The sequence below is a fragment of the Dermochelys coriacea genome, chromosome 2, assembly GCF_009764565.3.
Source record: "Dermochelys coriacea isolate rDerCor1 chromosome 2, rDerCor1.pri.v4, whole genome shotgun sequence".
Lineage (NCBI taxonomy): Eukaryota > Metazoa > Chordata > Testudines > Dermochelyidae > Dermochelys > Dermochelys coriacea.
Genome location: NC_050069.1, coordinates 9,291,195 through 9,314,816, shown reverse-complemented (window position 1 = coordinate 9,314,816; position 23,622 = coordinate 9,291,195). Strand labels below are relative to the sequence as shown.

Sequence of the window (23,622 nt, the reverse complement as noted above, 5' to 3'; positions counted from 1 at the left end):
CTCTGCTGAACCCAACTGGCCTGAACACACTAAACCCACCTGCACCAGACGGCCTCCCAAGAGAGCAGCTCCTGACTCATCTGTAACAGGGCCATCGGCAAGTCACCTAGTCCTAGAGGAAAACTGACAGATACAGGGCTGATATTTAGCTGACTTCTGAGGGCTGGATTTCTCTCTCTCTCTCTCTCTCTCTCACACACACACTCTCTCTCTCCCCTTTTGTTGCATAATCTAACAGGAAAAAAAGTTACGGAAAAATGGTGAGAACAAGAGGAGAAACCTTGACTGACAGGCTTAAAAAAAACTGAAGGGGGAAGAAAAAAAGAAAAACAAACCCAACAACCGTGGCTCCAAGGAAAGGTTGCTTGGCACTGAAAGACACAGTCATTCCCGTTTAGTATCAAACTCCCCAGGGCACCCTCCAAGTGTTTATTCAGCAACTCCTACATTTTCTTCTCAACAAGCTGGCCTGGTAAACTGTTGCCATGAGGGACAATCTGCATTGGGAACCACACCCGCTGAGACTGTTAACTCTGTGGTGGAACGGCACACAGCAATACACAAGGCACTCCAGGAACAAACTCAGCTTGGACCATTTTAGAGCACCCAGCTCTATTGCCATGACAGCAGTTGCTCCCTGCTGCTATTAAGCCGTTTGCCTATGCATAGCAAGACAAGCAATATGTTAATTATCTGCTTAACAGCAAAGCCTAGAGCCCCAAATATGGTTAGGGCCCCATTGTGCTATGCACTATACAGACACATACAAAGTGAACAGCTTATAATGTTAACAGACCAAACAAAAGGTGGAATGGGAAACTAGGCACAGAGAAAGGAAGGGACTTTCCCAAGGTCACCCAGCAGGTCCGTGGCAGAGATGAAAACAGAACCCAGGTCTCCTGACTCCCAGTCGAGTGCCCTCCCCACGGGGTCATGCTACCCTCTCAGCAAGCAGAGAGTACTCCACAACCTGGTCAAGAATACTTGTCCCCCTATATTTGCCCCCAGTTCTTCAAACCCCCATATGTCTTGCCTCTGAACAGGGAGAGGAGGAAACCCCTTTCCCCGATGCAGTAAGTTTACTCCTTGCACATGTGCAATTTCCACGACAGAAGCAGAGAACAGCTACTCATGGTGAGAAATGCAAATATAACCACCTCCTTGCCAATAAAAGCAAGCCATCACCTGCACTCAGGAGTCCCTTGCCACGGCTGCTTCAGATCTGTAACCTACAGAAAATTTACAGGGTATGAAAAATTCTGGACTGGTTACACAGTGTAAGCTGGAGGGATCTGGTCTCATGACTCAGCTCAGTGCGGGAAGCAGTTCTTGGTTCTCGTAGTCTGGCGCTCCAGAGTGGGGATCCCAGCTCTGCCAAGCACTCGCTGTGTGACCTCGGGCCAGACGCGTGACCTCATCTGGAAGACGGGCAGTAAGAGTGACTTGCGTCTCAGGCGGGGTTGGGAGGATGAAGTGTCTGTGGTGCACTTTGAATAATAAGTGAAGCTGTGTGAAGTACAAAGCAGGATCTGGCTCCCGGTTTGGGTTTTTAGTTTCATTTCGTCACTCACTCACTCACTCACTCACTCACTCACTCACTCACACACACACACACACACACACACACCCCACCTCATTACAGAGGAGGGAAAAAAGACTGTTAGCTGAAGGTTTCTGCAGCTGGCTTACCAGCCCCAGACAAGGCTAGCCATCCTATGAACTAAGAATGTGGCTTTTGATCGCAAGTGCTCAGCTCACGGAAATCTCACAAGCAAGCTGTAGGAAGACCAAAAAAAAAAAAAAAAAAAAAGAGCTCTCTTATAATTGCAAAGTCAGTTCCTGTACACAGAAAACAGGACCTGTAACTGCCGCTGTTCTGCCCACGAAGACTTGTCAGAACAGTCATTCTAAGCCAATGTGGGGAAGTGGCAGGCTGGCACTACACAACGATGCCAAATGATCCGACTCCAGCCAGCTATTTAGGATTTCCATTTTGGTTCAGCCACCCCGATCTTCTTCGAAGCCTGGTTCTATTTCGAAAGCACTGGCAGGAGCGACTTAATATAAGGGTAATTCTGGTGGGCTGGCAAGGCTACAAATTCCCTTTTTCACACCGTAATGATTGAATCATGTCTTCGTATCTGACAATACTTCAGAGGACAAATGAGTTTTCTATCCCCATTAGCTTTTGCAAAAGAAACATTTTACGATGCTCCCTTTTGAAGAGTTCCCCAACTCCTCTTCATGTTCCTTTCATTCCTCTACCCTACAGGTTCTCAACAGGGAAGGAAGTTACCAAAGGTCTGAGGAGGGGAGAGGCTGCAACCACAACCCTTTTCTTCATGGCTAATCCAGCTCTCTTCATCACCCCTTCAACGTCAATTGCTTCCCCACAAACACACATGCTCTGTGAATACTACCCAAATTTGTATGCCAAGTCAGAACTCAGGATTGGGTGTTTCCTCCCCACCCCCCAATCCTTTCTGATCACTGGTCCAGGAGCCCAAAAGAGTTTTCTGGATCAGAAAAATGCATCTAGCCTCAACTGTCTGCAATATCAGATGACTCCAGGACAATGGATGCCCACCTGCTTACAGGGAGCCTCAAAAGTGAAGCAGGAAAAAAAAATGAGGAAGATAAAACATAGGATTTGCCATACCACCAGATCAAATCATTTACCCATCGAGTCTGACATTCTGCCTCCAGCAGTCACCAACACCTGACAGTTCAGAGAAAGGAAATAAAACCAGTTAGCTAGGTGCTTTATGATTATATATCAACGTATAGAGAGGGAAACCCCTTCCTGGACTCTGCAATCAGCTCATGTCCTGATGCATGAGACTGATTTACCTGTATCTTAGATCGGGGGGCTGGGTGGGGGACGGAGCACATCATGCAGGTTTCTCAATGGTAAAGATCAAGTCTGACTTCCAGCCTCTCAATTGCGTCAAAATATGCAGGCGAGTTCAACTGGAAAGACTCCGAGTCAATCTACCATCATGCACAGAACTGTGTGTGGGAACTGCTATTGCCCTGTTTCCCCCCCAACCTCACTTGCAACAGGACAACACACAAAACTGCTTTCAGCTCCCAAGTTAAGCACCCGGTGATCTTCAGTGACGTAGAAAGGAAATTATTGGGCAATATTAAAAAGATGAGATGCAGCAAATTTACCATTTATTGGATGAGATACCATAGCACAAAGACCTACATAGAAAATGGATCCCTCCCACCCCATGCCTTTCTAATCACCCAGTGTCATGGGAAACTAAACCTTACATCCAAACAGTCAAGATAAAAGAGACTAAGAGTAAAAATATTTCTAAGATAAAAACTTGCCTTCCAGCTGACTACAAACACGGCACAGCTGCAGACACCCCCTATAAACTCCATGCAGCCTGCATAGACTTTGAGTTCGAGGGGAGGGGAAGGAGATATTACAGCTGATCAGATGCAAGAGGCTTTTAGCAAAGTGGTCCAGCAATCTCATCTGAAATTCATACAGTTGCGATGTGCTCGTCTGCAGATTCCACACAGCTGAGAATCAGCACTTACGTGAACTGCACACATAGCAATTCATTACATCAACATCCCTTTTCCAATTGCTTTCCCCCGCCCCCCCAACCCATACACGCTCCAAACACTTTCTATGGGAGTGGAGCAAAACCCTATACTATTTGACCAGCAAATCCTGCTTGACCTCAGGATACCATCACCACCCCCTTTGGTGGCGTTAACCAAGATCCTAATGCCCTTTATGGTCATTGATCGAAGCTCAGCACATCTATCAGAGGTGGATGAACAGGTAGAGAAAGATTTCTTTGACAGGTAACAAGCCTTGTGGATGGGGGGGAAGCAGAAGATGTGGTATATCTTGATTTTAGTAAAGCTTTTCATATTGTCTCGCATGACCTTCTCATAAACAAACTAGGGAAACACAACCCAGATGGATCTGCTAGAAGGTGGCTGCATAACTGGTTGGAAAACAGTTCCCAGAGAGTAGTTATCAGTGTTTCACAGTCACGCTGGAAGGCCACATTGAGTGGGATACCGCAGGCATCAGTTCTGTTCAATATCTTTATCAGTGATTTAGATAATGGCATAGAGAGTACACTGATAAAGTTTGTGGATGATACAAATCTGGGAGGGGTTGCAAGTGCTTTGAAGGACAGGATTAAAATTCAAAATGATGTGGACAAACTGGAGAAATGGTCTGAAGTAAACTAGGATGAAATTCAATAAGGACAAATGTAAAGTACTCCACTCAGGAAGGAACAATTAGTTGCACATTTACAAAATGGGAAATGACTGCCTAAGAAGGAGTACTGTGGAAAGATCTAAGGATCATAGTGGATCACAAGCTAAATATGAGTCAACAGTGTAACACTGTTGGAAAGAAAAAAAAAAGCAAAACATTCTGGGATGTATTAGCAGCAGCATTGTAAACAAGGCACAAGTAGTAATTCTGCCGCTCTATGCCAAGCTGGTTAGGCCTCAGCTGAAGTATTGTGTCCAGTTCTGGGCACCACATTTTGGGAATGATGTGGACAAATTGGAGAAAGTCCAGAGAAGAGCAACAAAAATGATTCAAGGTCTAGAAAACATGACCTATGAGGGAAGATTTTAAAAATTGGGTTTGTTTAGTCTGGAGAAGAGAAGACTGAGAGGGGACATGATAGCAGTTTTCAAGTACATAAAAGGTAGTTACAAGGAGGAGGGAGAAAAATTGCTCTCTTTAACCTCTGAGAAAATGACAAGAAGCAATGGACTTAAATTGTAGAAAGGGCGGTTTAAATTAGCCATTAGGAAAAACTAACTAGCTGGACACTTAGGAAAACACTGGAATAAATTGCCTACAGAGGTTGTGGAATCTCCATCATTGGAGATTTTTAAGAGCAGGTTAGAGAAACACCTTTCAGGGATGGTCTCGAGAGAACACTTATTCCTGCCTTGAGTGCAGGGGACTGGATTAGAAAACCTCTTGAAGTCCCTTCCAGTCCTACAATTCTATGATTAAGTGACTTGGCCAAGGTCAAACAGCAAGTTGGTGTTAGAGCTGGAAGAGAACCCAGACCTGATGTACTCCCTTGCTCTAACACCTAGGATAGACTTCTGTTCTATAGCTGGTGTATGGGATTACATGTTTATGGGAGTCCTATCTTTCCAGGTCACAACAATATATTTCCTAGTGAAAATTTTCAGTGTGACAGACATGAACACCTCTTTAGCAGTGCAATGAGGAATTCAGACAGATATGGGTAATATACAAAAAAAAAAAAAAGGAATACTTGTGGCACCTTAGAGACTAACAAATTTATTTGAGCATAAGCTTTCGTGAGCTACAGCTCACTCCAAAATACAGCAAGGAAATACTCCTTCCAGTTGTCAGAAGCCTGCAGGTTCCATTTACACTCTTATTTCTTCCCTTTACACCTACTTTTTATACTCTACAAAAGGTATTTTCCAGTGAGAGTCTTTGGGAAAATCCCCATCACTGTGAGCTGCCCATCCACTACCCTTCTCAATTACTGTCACCCATGGCTATATCTAGGCCCCTACCAAATTTATGGTCTATTTTGATCAATTTCACAGCCAGAGGTTTTTAAAACTGGTCAATTTCACGTTTTCAGGTGTTTAATTTTCCCCATGTTGTAACCGTGGGGGTTCCATGCCCAAAAAAGGTCGGGGGGGGTGGTGGTCACAAAGATGTTGAAGAGGGGTTGCATGATTGCCACCCTCACTTTGCAGAGACTCCTGAAGCCGGGGAAGTTCTGGGAAGCAGGTCTGATTTCCCTGCCAAGAACAGCCAGGCAGAGGAAGAGGAAGTCCTGTCCCTCCCCAGCCTGGAGGACTAGCAGCTGGAGCCCAGCAAATGCCCCCAGCCCTGTCCCTCTTTCTCCCCTCCAACAGCTAGATTTCACAGGGTACGTCTGATTTCATGGTCCATGACATGCTTTTCACTGCCGTGGATTTGGATATCCATCAGCAGGATCAAAACTGCAGCAACTGCTCCCGATGAAGGGCTACCATGAGTGATGCTAGCTTTATCAGCAACTAGCTCTGCAGCAGTTACAGCTACTACAGAATTTGCTTTGGTTTTTAATCTACGAAGAAGTTGACCACAAATAACCCCTCCTTTCCAGGATAGTTCAAAACTACATTTAGATCACTCATTGTCGTGTTCCAACCCGTTCCCCACAACCATCGAACACCAGCTTCCTTTGTCCCTTCCTATCATCTGGTCATGCTTAGCATGAGCATGCTTTTCTGTCGCTCCCACCATCCCGAACAGCCTTCTTGTATCCATCTTCTTTCCATCTTATTTCAAACCTCTTTCAAACACATAATTTAATCTTCACCTGGACCACTTAACATTGCCTGAGCCATACATGACCCAAGATTTAGGATCTCTACACTGCTTTTGCAGAAATCAGAGACCAGCAGAAAAGTTTCAATTAAAAACAAAATTTTAGAAGAAGCAGTTAGAATACCATTCCCTTGCAATGTCTGCAACTCATAGTGTAGCACTCAGCTAGAACTTGCGAGACATTAACACCAACTATTAACACCTGTCCAATCTGAGAGAAATACAAAAGAACAGCAGACACATCAATAGTTCTTTTAAAAATACTTTTGGTTTTAAGCTCATGTGCAATTTATTAGTAACAGGTAAGGTTATTTAAAAAAAACACAGGCTCTGATTTTTAAATTGAGAGCCTCTTTAATTTATAAACCCAACAAAGGCTGAGAGTAGGAAAGAGGTGGAGAACTCAATTCATGGGGGAAACAAAGTGACACACTGACTGATGCCGCAATTCTGATGACCGTGCCAGGTTCTGCAGGGAGCTCTAACTATACCACAATAATCAGAAGGATTGGCTAGCCTGAAAGGAAATCACCTCTGCAGGGCCATCAGAGAGAAGAAATAAAAGGGGAATGTGAATAGGTCAAACAAACAACCCATCTTAAAGGGGGGAAATGCCAAAGATATCCCCTGCTCCGCTGGTAAGGTCATGTCTTCACTACAGAATCCACTCAAGTTATCTGCACTCAAATTACTCCTCTCACATTAGCCTAGCTTGAGTGAATGCGACCATACTATGAAATAACACTCAGCACGATCACTCTGAGCAGCTTAACTGCCAATGAGTTGTGCTAAGTTGATCTGTAGCCTATACCTAGGCTTAGCAGAATTCGGGGGTGGGAGGATGGTTACTCATTTCAACAGATAATACTTCTGCTTATTTTAAGCTTTTTTATCTATTTCAGTTTTCATGGTTGTGGGAAATTGGGGGGGCAGACAGGGGAAAGAGATCAGAAATTATTTGATGACAGTAGACACTGAGATTCTAAATTAAAGCCTTGTAACAGTTAAAACACACAATCAGCCTCATGTGTCAAAATATATGAAGTAAATATCCTTAAATCAAACTGACAGGTTCTCAAGCAGCATTCTTCTTACTTTGCCTACCCATACATTTCAATGATTGTCAATGGAAATATTTTTTCATCTGTGCGTGTGTAAGGTAAAACTGACATTTACTGATAAAAATCTAAGGCGTCCAAGCCTATCTACACCAGAGGGGCCAGCCAACTCGAGTAAAAGCACCACCACCACTCAAGGTAAGCGTTTGTGTGTGGACAGGACTAGAGTTAACTCTGCAGTGAAGACAAGCCCTAAGAGATATAAACCTAAAAAAACCCCTCACAATCCCGCCCCCGTAGCCACTTGGTACTTCTCTTACACAGTTGCCCTACTGAATGATCAGTTAGCTGGTTGTATGCAAGTGGATATACAGAAGCTCTCCCAGCACTACTAGCTTGAGAATGAACCCTATTAGTCAGGTTGAGAGATTCCTTCACTGCCACTACCCCCAATCAAATACCTGAAGCTTGCAATTTAGAGGAATAAGAAACTGTGTCTTGTTTACTGAGCCGCGTATTTAACAAATAATCTACAATCAGTTTTCTATTCGATAATCACTCTAAACGCATGCACAGATTTTTTCCCTCATTCCTGTAAAACCTCTGCTGGCTTTCCTTCAGTTTTACTCTCTTTTTTTCAGTAGGCGAACACAGCATCTCTTCTTTTGTACAGACCTCAGTCAATGTTTCTGTAACACCGTGGTCCAGTGCTCCTCTGCACAGTCCCCAGTCTTCTTGTGAGCGGACACAACTGCTGGGTCCACATGCTTTCATGACAAGTGGGTCTGAGTTGAGCTCTCTCTCTGTTTCTAGCTCTGAGTCTACAGGGCCACGGTCCCAGGCTCACTGATACTCCCTTCCTTGTGGCATGGAGACTCCACATTCCAGCTGCCCTTGACCCTGAAACCACTGCCTCAGATCTCCCAACCCCTCGTCCCCTCTCCGACGAGTTTACTGCCCCAACCGTGGGAGCTCTGGGCTTCTGGGTTAACTCCTTCTGGACAATATGGCAAGAAGCAAGAAACAGGCTTGGGAAAAGACCTCATTTGCCACGGTCACTTTAGTCTTGAAAGCACTTGAGAATAATAAATCTTTGCAAGACTGAAATCGCATGACACACCTTCGTCTGCTCTCACCCAATCTGTGAGCCTGGGGTTTGTCAGCATTTCAGGTTGGGCAGAGTTCCTCCTACAGAGCCTGCTTCCAAGCAGCAATGGTCAGCTTCCCAACCCTCTCCCACTCCCTCATCAACTCAGAGCAGCATCCCACTCAAAAAGTCTGTTCCTTTTTGCCATGCGTTCCATTGGAAAGCCCCAGCCCTGCCTGCAGTCAGGCTCACCACATAAATGGAAGAACACAAGAAACAGCCAGATAAGGTCAGACCAATGATCCACCTAGCCCAAAAAGAACAGGACTTGTGGCACGTTGAGACTAAAATTTATTTGAGCATAAGCTTTCATGAGCTACATTTCCACTGAATGCATCCGATGAAGTGAGCTGTAGCTCACGAAAGCTTATGCTCAAATAAATTTGTTAGTTTCTAAGGTGCCACAAGGACTCCTTTTCTTTTTGCGAATACAGATTAACACGGCTGCTACTCTGATACCACCTAACCTAGTATCCTGTCTTTTGACAGGGACCAGCACCAGATGCTTCACAGGGAATGAACAGAACAGGGCAACTTTTGAGTGATCCATCCCGTCATCCAGCTCCAGCTTCTGGTGGTCAGAGACTTAGGGAGCCCCAGAGCATGGGGTTCCGTCTCTGACCATCTACTCTAATGGCCACTGATGGACCTATCCTCCATGAATTTGTCTAATTATTTTTTTAATCCAGTTACACTTTTGGCCTTCACAACATCCCCTGGCAATGAGCACATTGTCTGAAGAAGTGCTTCCTTTTGTTTATTTTAAGCCTGCTGCCTATTAATTTAATTGGATGACCCCTGGTTCTTGCATTATGTGAGGGGGTAAATAACACTTCCCTATTCAGATTCTCCATACCATTCATGGCTTTACAGAAAATCTGTTGTTCCATAGGCACAAGTAAGTGGTTGAGAGACAATCAGAATCAACAGATAGCTTTTCAGTGATCGTCATTTAACAGATGTGTCAAAAATCTTTTCTGGGCAGGCACTGCCTTCAGTGCAATACAATAAGCTGGCCAGAGAAAGTTTAGACGTGCTCAGCACTTAATACAAAAATGAAGGTCCTAACACAAAACAGAGTTCACAATTTGATACACACGCCAGTCATGGTTTGTTCCCTCTAATCCCACATTGTGTTCTAGTCCTCCTTCTCTGTATTTTCCTCTTGATTTCTCCCAAATACTTCACTTCCCTAAGGGCTTGTCTACACATAGTCGCTCCCAATTAACATCGTATGTGGACACTTGCTCTGGAATAAGAGTCCACACATGGAGTCATCCAGGAACAGCCATTGTGCTTTAAAATTCATACCCTACCTTAATCAACATTAATTTTCAAGTGTAAACAAGTCCTAATCTATCCTATCGAGCTTTCTTCACACACGCACACCCTTGTACACATCCTATTCACGCAATTCAATTAGGGTTAATTAGCACAGTAAGCAACGCAACTGCTTCCAGAGTGTGAACCCAAAGAGACCCCTCTGGATTCTGCCCAACCAGCAAGATCTGCCCAGGCCAAGGGTACACAGATATTTGGAATTTGATTCCAAGCGTCTATTTTTCAGCAGTGTCCAGGCCTGATCCCGGGTCAGGTTGATATACAATGCCATTACTTGAGTATTTTAACCAGATAATTAACAGCTAGACAAAACTTACACTCTCCAGGATTAATGCCCAACACAGAATCCCGCCACTCCCCCTCCTTCAGCTGAGACAGGTGCCGAAATTCCTATATGGACACTGTTCAGCAGCTCATCCTTCCTAGCAACCTCTGGCTAGCTGATATCTGAAAAGTTTGAGGCCTTTCTTGCCATCCCTCTAGATACTGGAAGGTATTAAAAACCACTCTGTATTGGCCACCCACTCCAGTGTCACTAGGGTGCTGTAGAGATGTTCTCTGCATACTAAAGTCTCTCGGATTGTGATCCTTTGTGAAAAGCTCCACTCCCTGCTCTGGAATTTCCCAGACACCAGCAACATGAATTTGACCCCATTGTCAGTTCCACAGGTGCTGGCAGGAGTCTCAGAAGGGGCAGTGACCTCTGAAAAGACTGCCAGGTTGCAGCAGAAGAAACTGGCCAGAGCTATGAGCAGAAGCAGAGGCACTGAAGCCATCTCCTGGCAGATTCAGAAAGCACTGCATTGGTTTACACACTGGTCATGTTTTAAAATCTATCATCACAGTCATTAGAGCTGAAAATTATACACGTTTTTAGTGAGTTCCTAGATTCCCAGGAGAGAGCCGTCAAGTTCAGCTGAAAGTTTCTCACCACCGGGAAGTGGATTTTTTCTCAAGACTCAGTGATTCATTACCAAGAAGTTTGCTCACCTATTTGACAGAGTTAGTTGCCAGTTAAATGCTCTCATCTAGTCTAGTAGAGGCTGGATCCAAACAGATGTGATTAAGATTTTACATTTTTCATCGTGGGGCCATTTTATAAACACGCATGGAGCTGCAGAAAACTCTAATAGCACCCTATGGAAGATCTTGGAAGAACTGCTATTCTTGGCTGTAAGATCACTTCTTCCCAGGAAGTGGAAATGACTACAACCACCATCCCAGACTGAATGGTTGAAAAACAATCTGCAAAAGCACTCAAAACTCCATCCACTTGAGAAGTAACTCCTAGATGCACACAACAGCCATGCTGAGAGCAGCATTCAGCAAGTTACATAAGATGGCTACACTGGGTCAGACCAATAGCCCATCTAGCCCAGTATCATGTCTTGAGATAGTGGCTAGTGCCAGATGCTTCAAAGGGAATGAACAGAACAGAGCAATTATCGAGTGATCCATCCCGTTGTCCAATCCCAATTTCTGGCAGTCAGTGGTTTATGGACACCCAGATCATGGGGTTGCATCCCTGACCAAGTTGGCTAATAGTCATTGATGGACCTATCCTCCATAAAATTATCTAGTTCTTTTTTTAAAGCAATTATACTTTTTGGCCTTCACAACATCTCCTGGCAATGAGTTCCACAGGTTGACTGTGCATGGTATGAAATACTTCATTTTGTTTGTTTTAAACCTGCCCCCTATTAATTTAATTGGATGACCCCTCGTTCTTGCGTTATGAGAAGGGATAAATGACACTTCCTTAGTCCCTTTCTCCACACCATTCATGATTTTATAGACCCCTATAATATCCTTCATCATCTCTTTTCTAAGATGAACAGTCCAAGGGCAGTTCTACACTTAAAATGCTGCATTGGCACAGCTGTGCCATTGTAGCACTTTAATGAAGACACGCTGAGCTGATGGAAGAGTCACAGGTTTCAGAGTAGCAGCCGTGTTAGTCTGTATTCGCAAAAAGAAAAGGAGTACCGGTGGCACCTTTGTTAGTCTCTAAGGTGCCACCGGTACTCCTTTTCTTTTTGATGGAAGAGTGCATCTCCCGTCAGTTTAGTTAAAAAGCCATCCCGCTGACATAGCGCTGTCTACACCAGCACATAGGTCAGTATAACTATGGTCACTCACAGGTGCGGATTATTCACATCCCTGCGCAACGTAGTTATATCGAAGTAATTGTGCACTGTAGACAAAAACTCAGCCTTTTTAACCACTCCTCATATGGAAGCAGTTCCTACCTCTACTAATTTTTGTAGCCCTTCTCTGTACCTTTTCCAATTCCAAGGTATCTTTTTTGAGATGGGGTGACCAGATCTGCACGCAGTATTCAAAGTATGTGCTTATGAATTTATATAGAGGCATTATGCTATTTTCTGTCTTATTCTCTATCCCTTTCTTAGTGGCTCTTGACATTCTATTCGGGTTTGTTTTTTTTTGACTGCCGCTGCACATTGAGCGGATGTTTTCAGAGAAGTATCCACAGTGACTCCAAGATCTCTTTCTTGAGTGGTAACAGCTAATTTAACCCAATTTAGTGAGATCCCTTTGTAATTCTTTGCAATTTGTAGGATTTAACTATTTTGAGTAACTTTGTATCATCTGCAAACTTTGCCTCTTAACTGTTTACCCCTTTTTCCAGATCACCTATGGATATATTGAACCACACAGGTCCCAAAACAGATCCTTGGGGGACCCAGCTATTTACCACTTTTCATTGTGAAAACCGCCCATTTATTCCTACCCTTTGTTTTCTATCTTTTAAGCAGTTAGTGATCCAAGAGAGGACCTCAGACTCATAGACATTAGGGCCAGAAGGGACCATCGTGACCTCCTGCACATTGCAGACCACAGAAACTCACCCACCTCCTCATGTAATAAACCCCAACCTCTGGCTGAGTTACTGACGTCCTCAAATCATGATTTAAAGACTTCAACTTACAGAGAATCCACCGTTTATTCTAGTTTAAATCTGCAAGTGAGCAGTGCCCCACGCTGCAGAGGAAGGTGAAACCTCCCCAGAGTCTCTGTCAATCTGACCTGGGGGGAAATTCCTTCACAACTCCAAATATGGCAATCAGCTGAACCCGGAGTGTGCCAGCAAGACCTGCCAGCCAGACACCTAGGAAAGAATTCTCTGTAGTAACTCAGAGCCCTCCCCATCTAGTGCCCCATCTCCAGCCAGTCCAGATTTTTGCTACTAGCATCACAGATCGGCTACGTGCCATTGTAGGCAATTTAGTCATACCTCGCCCTCCATAAACTTATCAAGCTCAGTCTTGAAGCCAGTAAGGTTTTTTGCCCCCACTGCTCCACTTTGAAGGATGTTCCAGAACTTCACTTCCAATGGTTAGAAACCTTTGTCTAATTTCAAGACTAAACTTGTTGATGGCCAGATTATATCCATTTGTTCTTGTGTCTACATTGGCACTTTACTTAAATACCTCCTCTCCTGCCCTGGTATTTATTCCTGTGATGTACTTATAGAGAGCAATCATATCACCCCTCAGCCTTCTTTTGGTTAGGGTAAACAAGCCAAGCTGATTGAGTCTCCTCTTGTAAGGTTTTCCATTTCTTGGATCATCCTAGTAAACCTTCTCTGCACCTGTTCCAGTTTGATTTCATCTTTCTTAAACATGGGAGACCAGAATTGCACACAGTGTTCCAGATAAGGTCTCACCAGTGCCTTGTATAATGGCAACAACACTTCCCTATCTCGACAGAAAATACCTCACCTGATGCATCCTAGGATTCTATTAGGCTTTTTCATGGCCACTTCACATTGGCAGCTCATAGTCATCCTGTAATTAACCAATACACCCAAGTTTTTCTCCTCTTCTGTCACTTCCAACTGATACATCCCCAGTTTATGGCAAAAAAATTGTTGATAGTCTTTAAGTGCATGGCCTTGCAATTTGCACTACTAAATTTCATCCCATTTCTATTACTCCAGTTTTCAAGGTCCTCCAGATCTCCTTGTATGATATTCCGGTCCTCCTTCATATTGGTAATACCTTCCAACTTTGTGTCATTCACAAATTTTATTAGCACGCTCCCACTTGTTATGCCCTCTTTGGTGTGAGATCTTCTCAAAGGCTTTCTGAAAGTCCAAGTACATTATATCCAGTATATCATCCTTGTCCACATATTTGTTGACACCTTCAGTGAATTCTAATAGATTGGTGAGGCATCATTTCTCTTTGCAAAAGCTGTGCTGACTCCTCCCCAATATACTGTGTTCATCTATATGTCTGGTAATTCTGTTCTTTACTATAGTTTCAACCAATTTGCCTGATACTAAAGTTAGGTTTACCAGCCTGTAATTGCCAGGAGCACCTCTGGAGCCTTTTTTAAAAATCCACATTACATTAGCTATCCTCCTGTCATCTGGTACAGAGGTTGCTTTAAGTGACAGGTTACATACTACAGTGAGTAGATCTGTAAATTCATATCTAAGTTCCTTCAGAACTCTTTTTTATCAATTTCTTTCAAAACCTCCTCTTATTGACACCTCACTCTGGGACAATTCTTCAGATTTGTCAGCTAAAAAGAACAGCTCCGGTGTGGGAATCTCCCTCACACCCTCTGTAATGAAGACTGATGCAAAGAATTCATTTAGATTCTCCACAATGGCCGTGTCTTCCTTGAAGGCTCCTTTAGCACCTCGATCATCCAGTGGCCCTACTCATTGTTTGTCAGGCTTCCTGCTTCTGATGTATTTAAATTTTTTTGCCATTGGTTTTTGGGTCTTTTGCTAGTTGCTCTTCAGATTCTTTTTTCACATGCCTTATTACACTTGACTTTGCCAGAGTTTATGTTCCTTTCTATTGCTGTCAGGAGGATTTGACTTCCAATTTTTAAAACATACCTTTTTGCCTCCAATTGCCTCTTTTACTCTGCTGTTTAGCCATGGTGGCATTTTTTTTAAATCCTCTTTATTTTTTTTTATTCGGAGTGTACATTTAGTCTAGCCTCTATTATAGTGTATTTAAATAGTCTCCATGCAGTTTGCAGGCATTTCACTCTTGTGATTGTTCCTTTTAAATTTCCATTTAGCCAGCCTCCTCATTTTTGTGTAGTTCCCCTTTTTGAAGTTAAATGCTACTGTGGTAGGTTTCTTTGGTATTTCCCCCACTACAAGGATGTTAAATTTAATTACATTATGGTCACTATTACTGAGCATTTTAGCTATAGTCACCTCTTGGACAAGATCCTATGCTACATTTAGGATTAAATCAAGTACTGCCTCTCCCCTTGCGGGTTCCAGGAATAGTTGCTCCAAGAAACAGCCCTTAATGGTGTCTAGAAAAGTTATAAGAAAAGGAGTACTTGTGGCACCTTAGAGACTAACAAATTTATTTGAGCGTAAGCTTTCGTGAGCTACAGCTCACTTCATCGGATGCTCACGAAAGCTTAGAGACTAACATTTATTTGAGCATAAGCTTTCGTGAGCATCCGATGAAGTGAGCTGTAGCTCATGAAAGCTTATGCTCAAATAAATTTGTTAGTCTCTAAGGTGCCACAAGTACTCCTTTTCTTTTTGTGAATACAGACTAACACGGCTGCTACTCTGAAACCTAGAAAAGTTATCTCCGCATGTACCCAGTCAATATGGGGATAGCTGAAATCCCCCTTTGTTACTGGGTTTTCTGTTTTTGTAGCCTCTCTAATCTCCCTGAGCATTTCATAATCATTATGCTGGTCAGGTGGTGCTTAACACTCCCCCTCTTCTGGCTCCTCTGATTTCACAACAGGTTTTGCACAAGTTTGTTTGTTTGTTTTTTAAACCTGCAAGGGGTTTGCATTTTTTGTTAAAGGAACCTTGAATCGCTTTCCAATGGCTTTTCCTTTCAGTGCATAGCCATAGGGATCACGTATTTTTAAAGCCACTTCCCGTAGTATGATGGCAGGAGAAGACTACAATTCAAGTAATTCATGCTGAGCCAGGGCCTATTGTTCCAGCACTTCATCTTCCTAGTTCCTGCAGTTCCAGGGGATAACAGCTTTAGACTCTGCCAAACTCCGGAACTGAGTGCAGCAGGGTTCTGTGTTCCAGTGTGGGGCAGAAGATGAGCATGTTCACAAGGCGAGGAAGGACAATGTGCTCTGATACTACTCAGCTCCTTGAGCTAGTTAAGGTCACCACTTTGTTTCTGGGGACAGTAAGAGCCCCCTCGCCCTCTCCCCCTGCGGTTTGCAAACTGCTGCTGTTGCATCTGTTTTTAGAGAAAGAGGTAAGAAGGAGATTTCAACAAGGGAAGCGGAACAGAGGACAGAAGGAGCAACAGCAAAAGGAAGGGAAAGAAAAAAAAAAGATGCCACCCACTTTGTCCCCCACAATGCTGGTTGGGAAAGAAAGTGACAAAAGAAAGAACAGGACTTGTCTACGGGGACCACAGTAAGTTGGGGTATGAATTTACCCTACACTAGCCTGCTGTGATGTAACTGCGTGTACCCTGCTAATGCGTGTTAACAGTTAGTTAATGCACTTTGAGCTAGTCCCCTTTCAAAAAGAGGATCAAAGCAAAGTGTTCTAACAAGCTGTTAATGCATGTCAGCAAGGTGCACAGGGACAATTAGACAGCAGCAGGCTAGCCCGGGGTTGCTGCGGTCTAATTGTTGGTGCAGGCAAGCCCTTAGAAAGAGAGGCACATTCTAAACTCTAGTGAAGCCAAAGCAGTTTGCGGTTTTCACACAAGTTAGCAAGTCCAAGGTAAACCCTAGGGTCTTCATAGTCTAACTCAATCTGGTAACTACAAAACTGCCTTGTTTTCACTCAGATTTGACTTAAGAACTCACAACCTTCAGGTGTTAGAATAAGGAGGAACCTTACTTAAAGCCCAATTTTTAACCAGGGCTCTCCGTACTAAATTTTTTTTTTTTTTAAAACACTTCTTAACTTATCATGAGCTCTGTAGTCAAACCTCATTGCTGCTATTATTGATTACTTTTTTGCTGGAAGCAACCTAGCAATTTTTAAACTTCTAGGACATATAGGAAAAAAAAAGAATGTTTTGCTTACATTGTATAAGAATTACTTAAAAATCAATGAGCGTTTCTTGGGAGCCGTTACATTACCTAATTAACAGCCATGTGCCAGTTACATTTTTAAACGTTGTGAAAGTAACAGAAATGTCACTAAGTAATTAAATTGAATGTATTGTGTTTGCCGGGGTGCAGCGTGGAGAACCGCCATTAACAGCCCTTGCTCAGGTATGGGCCCATTTATCTTCTCGGTGGATGGCTGATTAATCAGAGGGCTGTTACCTTTTCTCAAAGTACCAGCTGGTTCATAGATCTGCATTTACTCATGCTTCCTCTCGTGTGTAATTAATTCTATAGCAGAAGATAACATAGGGCATCACCAATAGGTGGCATTGCCTAGAATAAAAAGAAGAAATAAGCACATGTAACTGAGAACAGTTGCTGGAAGCTGTATATACACTGCCCTAAAAACGACAGTTAGATGGTAAAGATTTTTTTTTTGCACTGTCTTCAGGAGAGTAACATGGCTTACTCCCATTTCAGAGCTGCCTCCTGTTGCATGACCTGTATTTAAATATAGAACCCTAACTCTGTGTGCAGATGGGTACTCTACACATGGGACCCAAACCACCTCCCACTGAAGTAAATGGAGGCCTTTCCTTTGGCTTCACTTAGCACTGAATCTGACCCCAATGTCCTCCTTTTGTGTGAGGGTACACCTTCACAGAGGTCACTTGAGTAATCTACATTTATATCAATGTTATATCATGTATATCAATCTCCCCTCTGTATTTTTCACCAAATGCATCCGATGAAGTGAGCTGTAGCTCACGAAAGCTTATGCTCAAATAAATTTGTTAGTCTCTAAGGTGCCACAAGTACTCCTTTTCTTTTTGCGAATACAGACTAACATGGCTGCTACTCTGAAACCTACATTTAAATGTAATCCTCTCGCCTTAGGCTAACCTGAGGGAGAGCAGCCCCCTTGTGAAAAAGCTTTCAAGTTGCTCCGTCCACATGGCTCTGCACTCACTCATGTGTGCCACTAAGATTTTTGAGGGTTCACACCACGGTTCTTTGTAATGCAATAAGCTGAGCTGCTCTAGGAATTCTCTCTCTCTCTCTCCCCGAGTGAATTGTGGGAGAACTTTGTCCTTTGTGGGCTAACACAGGAGGAACTGCGGAAAGGCACTGAAGGACTAGCAGCACACGAGTTGAGCTGGTCTGCATCCACCACACCAGTCACCTTAGCAGCTGGTTGTGCTTACTCTAGTTTTAGACTTTACCCCGGACTTGCCAGCCAACTCAAGTTAAAAGAACCACCACACCCAAGAGAAGTCCACTGTAAGTAACAGGACCTGAGTCAGGGCAGTGGTCCCCAAACTGTGAGATGCACCCCACTAGGGGTACATAGAGGAACGTTGTGGGGGGGGCACATGGCAGGCCCAACATGGGACAGGGAGGGAGCGCCACCCAGCTCCACTCTGCCCCCAGTCCAGCTGCCTAGAATTGCTAAAGCGGAGAACAGGTAAATACATCCGCATTAAGCATTTGTGAAAAACAGGATAGAGTCCCAAATCAGTAAAATCTACCAGTTCTGAAATAAATTCCAACTGTTATAGAATACAGCACAAATGTGACACAAATCAGGGCGCCTTTAAATCCAGTCTGCTGCAAAGTAAGAGATCTTATTAAATGAATTGGTTATATACACAAGGTATCAACTTCCATTGATTTGTGGTTTGTATCTTTTCAAGGCCATCAGTAACTGAATGTGCATCCCTATAGGGCTATACTAGTTACTACACCAGGGGTTCTGCTGGCACAGCTACATCAGTCAAGGATCGCCTCTCATCAAGTTCACACCCTGACCATCATAGCTGTGCTGGCAGAAGTCTGTAGCATGGACCGAGCCCAAGGCTTGTATTCTTGCTGAACAAGTTTACCAAGAAGGATGCACAGAAAAAAAAATTCATTCATTCGGCTTAAATCTCAGTTCCTCTGAGTGGGCAGATAAAGTTATAATTGAATTAGTTAGAAGCTGGCAGTAACACAAAACCCAGGATTTAGACCAACTGCTGGGATTAATAATTCTGGTTGTACAAGATGTACACCACACGCATTTTGGAATAAGACACCAGCTTCCAGAGCTAGCGTCTCAAAAGGGTCTGTCCAGCTGAACATTGATATTTTTTAATCTAAGCTCCAAAATGACAGTCACATGAAGGAGTTGTTTTTTATTAATATCACATCACACTAGTGCCTAGACTAGGGGTGGCCAACTTGGGGCTCCAAAGCCACATACGGCTCTTCAAAAGTTAATATGCGGCTCCTTGTATAGGCATCAACTCTGAAAATGGAGCTACAGGCGCCAACTTTCCAGTGTGCTGGGAGGGTGCTCACTGCTCAATGCCTTCTTGCCCCCTCCCCTGAGCCTGCCGTGCCCTCGCTCCTCCCCCTCCCACCCCAGAGCCTCCTGCATGCCACGAAACAGCCGATCAGGAGGTGCAGGGAGAGAGGGATGGGAAGGTGCTGATCGGCAGGGCTGCTGGTGGGCGGGAGGCGCTGAGAGCAGGCGGGGGGGGGAAGAGAGAGAGCTGCTGACATATTACTGTGGCTCCTTGGCAATGTACACTGGTAAATTCTGGCTCCTTCTCAGGCTCAGGTTGGCCATCCCTAGCCTAGAGGGCTCAAATGAGATCACTGCCCCATGAGCCCTATTGTGCAAAACACTGTACACATGTGTGCATGCACACTCCACAAGACACAGTCACTGCCCCAAAGAACTGAGAACAGAACTCAGAACTCCTGACTTCAGCCCAGAATCCATCCACTAGACCATACCCCTCTGCCATTTTCCAGATTCAGATCAACCAATACAAATAGTCTGCAATAATCTGAGTTAAATACATACCCTGAGAGGGAAACTGAAAACTTGTCTACACATACAGCGAAGCAGCCATGCCACTGTAGCGCTTTAGTGAAGACGCTACTACACCGACAGGAGAGCTTTTCCTGCTGGTGTAGTTAATCCACCTCTGCGAGAGGCAGTAGCTATGTCAATGGTAGAAGCTCTCCTGGATTTTTCACATCCTCAGTGATGTAGTTAACCAATGTAAGTTTGTAGTGTAGACCTGGCCAAAGAAATATTACGAGTCTAACCATTTAAACACACATTTTCATAACTGTAATTGGGCGGCTGCTGAGAGATGCTGGGAACTTTCACCAACCTAGTTTTTATTTACTTAAAGCTGAAACTCATGTCAAGGAAAAAGGCAACCAAATATACTCAAGTATCGAGAACCATACCAGTTGGGTGTGGCCACTACTACTTTTGCCATTCAGCACCTATTACTTCTGCTGCTTCAGATCTCAGAGTCCTCATGCGCATTGCAACAATGTATACCACCACATATACACTCATAAGAACATGAGAGCCGACATATTAGGTCAGACCATCTAGCCCAGTATCCTGCATTCCGACAGTGGCCAATGTCAGATGTTTCAAAGGGAAATGAACAGAAAAGGGCAATTATCGAGTGATCCATCCGCTGTCGTCCAGTCCCACCATCTGGCAATCAGAGGCTTAGGGACAATCCAGAGCATGGAACTGCAAACCTAACCATCTTGGCTAATACCCATTGATGGGCCTTTCCTCGCTGAACTTATTTTTTTTTTTTTTTTTTAAACTCAGTTACACTTTTGGCCTTCACAACATCCCCTGACAACAATTTCCACAGGTTGACTGTGCCTTGTGTGAAGAAGTACTTCCTTTTGTTTATTTTAAACCTGCTGCCTATTAATTTCATCAGGGGACTGCTGGTTCTTGTGTTACATGAACGGGTAAATAACACATCCTTTGTCACTTTCTCCAGTCCATTAGTGACTTTACAGACCTCAATAACCCCCTTAGTCAGCTGTTTTCTAAGAAGCTTGGTCCCAACCTTTTTAGTCTCTCCTCATATGGAAGCTGTTCCAAACCCCAAATAATTTTTATAAAAAGAAAAGGAGTACACGTGGCACCGAGTCTCTAAGGTGCCACGGGTACTCCTTTTCTTTTTGCGAATACAGACTAACACGGCTGCTACTCTGAAACCTGTCAAATAATTTTTGTTGCCCTTCTCTGTACATTTTTCAATTCTTTTTTGAGATGGGGCAACCAGAATTGCACAGTGTTCAAGGTGTGGGCATACCATGGATTTATACAGTGGCAGGATGATATTTTCTGTCTTTTTATCTCTCTCTTTCCTAATGACTCCTAACGTTGTTAGCTTTTTTTCCCTGCCACTGCGCATTGAGTGGATGTATTTAGAGAACTCTCTCTTTCTTGAGTGGTAGCAGCTAATTTAGACCCCATCATTTTGTATGTATAGTTGGCATTATGTTTCCCAATGTGCATTAATTTGAATTTATCAGCACTGAATATCATCTGCCATTTTGTTACCCAGTCACACAGTTTTGGGAGACCCTTTTGTAGCTCTTCACAGTCTGCTTTGGACTTAACTATCTTGACTAATTTCATAGGGTCTGCCAACTTTGCCATCTCACGGTTTACTTCTTTTTCCAGATCATCTGTGAATATGCTGAACTGCCCTAGTCCCAGTACAGATCCCTGGGGTGCTCTGCTATTTACCTCTCTCCATTCTGAACACTGACCATTTGTATCTGTGCTTTGTTTGTTTGTTGAAAGTGTAGCTCGGCATCACAGTTAGTATCGCTGTACCCCCGCTGGCTTTCTCCAAGCGCAAAAATGTTCAGGGATGCTCTTCTCCCAATCACACTTTGAGACATGCTACGCCGGGGACATAACTCCATCAGCACCCTCCTCCAGACTGTAAGGCACAATCTCTACCACCTAAGGCTGCACTAAGAAAGGGGCGCATTCGGCCAGCTCCAGAACATCATATACAGGGGGCACCCCCATCTGCAGGAGATGCACCCATCTACAGAGTACCCAATGCACGGGAGTGCGGTCTCCCCAACTCCGGAGCATCCTGTGCATGGGGCACGTGCCACCGTCCAGGCAAGGGGTGCGCTGCATGGGGGAGTGTGTGGGAGGGGGCAGGCTCATCCCCAGCGTCCCCCACCCTGGGCGCCCACTCCCAGTACCCCGCACGCACGGCGGCGGGCTCATCCCCAGCGTGCTGCATGCACCAGGGCTAGGGTGATGACGCCCCCCCCCAACTCCCAGGGTGCCCCCCACACGGGGTCCTCCCCAGCCAGCTGCCCCGAGCCGGGGGAGGTCACGGTCACACTCCCCCCGCCCCCTCCCACTGTTGCAGCTGGAGCTGGCACCGCCCTGCACCCCCGGGGCTGCCCCCGCCGCGCTGCGCCGCGCACACTCACCTGCCTCCCCCTCACCGACCCCCGCAAGGGCGCAGCAGTAGCAGCAGCTCGTGCCCGCCCGCAGCCGGCCGTCGCGCGCCGCACGCGCTGCCTCGGAGCTCCCCCGGGGGCCGGCGCGCACCCGCGCACGAGACACCACCCCTCCCCGGCTCCGCCGCGCGCCCCTCGGCTCGCACGCACGCACGCCGGCAGGCAGGCACGCTCGTCGCCCCGCCCCCTCCCCTGCCGTCCGGAGGCGCTTGGTCAAGGGCTGCCCCACCCGTTACACAGGGAGTCACGTGGGCGCAGGGGCAGCCAATGGGAGATGGCCGGAGGGCTGCGATGCTCGAACGCGGCTGAAGGAGGGGGGAGGGGACTGGAGAAGTTAGAGAGGACAAAGGGGAGGGGTCACGGGGGGGAGGAAGAGATAGGAGGGGAAAGGGGCGGGGCCAGAAGGGGAGGGCAACGGGTTGCGGGGGGAGATGGGAGGGAAGGGGGAGGGGTAAGAGAAGGAGTTGGGGAGCAGAGGGGGGGTAAGAGGAGAGAAGATGGGGAGAGGCAAGAGGGGAAGGAAGGGGGAGGGGTAAGAGAAGGAGTTGGGGAGCAGAGGGGGGGGTAGGAGGAGAGGAGATGGGGAGAGGCAAGAGGGGAAGGAAGGGGGAGGGGTAAGAGAAGGAGTTGGGGAGCAGAGGGGGGGGTAAGAGGAGAGGAGATGGGGAGAGGCAAGAGGGGAGGGAAAGGGGGAGGGGTAAGAGAAGGAGTTGGGGAGCAGAGGGGGGTAAGAGGAGAGGAGATGAGGAGAGGCAAGAGAGGAGGGAAGGGGGAGGGGTAAGAGAAGGAGTTGGGGAGCAGAGAGGGGGGTAACAGGAGAGGAGATGGGGAGAGGCAAGAGAGGAGGGAAGGGGGAGGGTAAGAGAAGGAGTTGGGGAGCAGAGAGGGGGGGAAAGAGGAGAGGAGAGGGGGAGAGGCAAGAGGGAGGGAAGGGGGAGGGGTAAGAGAAGGAGTTGGGGAGCAGAGAGGGGGGTAAGAGGAGGAGATGGGGAGAGGCAAGAGGGGAAGGAAGGGGGAGGGGTAAGAGAAGGAGGGAAGAGGAGAGGGGGTAAGAGAGAGGAGATGGGGAGAGGCAAGAGAGGAGGGAAGGGGGAGGGTAAGAGAAGGAGTTGGGGAGCAGAGAGGGGGGTAAGAGGAGAGGAGATGGGGAGAGGCAAGAGGGGAAGGGGAGGGGTAAGAGAAGGAGTGGGGGAGCAGAGAGGGGGGGTAAGGGAGAGGAGATGGGGAGAGGCAAGAGGGGAGGAGGGGGAGGGGTAAGAGAAGGAGTTGGGGAGCAGAGGGGGGTTAAGGGGAGAGGAGATGGGGAGAGGCAAGAGGGGAGGGAGGGGGAGGGGTTAAGA

General features: G+C 45.6%; 1 protein-coding gene across 4 annotated transcripts in view; it reads right to left on the bottom strand.

Annotated features, from left to right (window-relative positions):
* The window catches only part of PTP4A3 (protein tyrosine phosphatase 4A3), a 176,891-nt gene extending 154,403 nt beyond the window's left edge, over positions 1-22,488 (bottom strand). For 2 of the 4 annotated variants that reach the window (XM_038390136.2, XM_038390143.2), the window contains exons 1-2: positions 22,253-22,390; positions 17,189-17,302 (exon numbers count right to left, since the gene is read on the bottom strand). The gene's annotated coding sequence lies outside the window, so the exon portion shown is untranslated. Of the gene's footprint in view, positions 1-17,188; positions 17,303-22,252 lie in introns of all 4 variants that reach the window. The other 2 variants (XM_038390137.2, XM_038390145.2) reach the window with 2 other exon arrangements.
* Between the last annotated feature and the right edge of the window lie 1,134 nt (positions 22,489-23,622).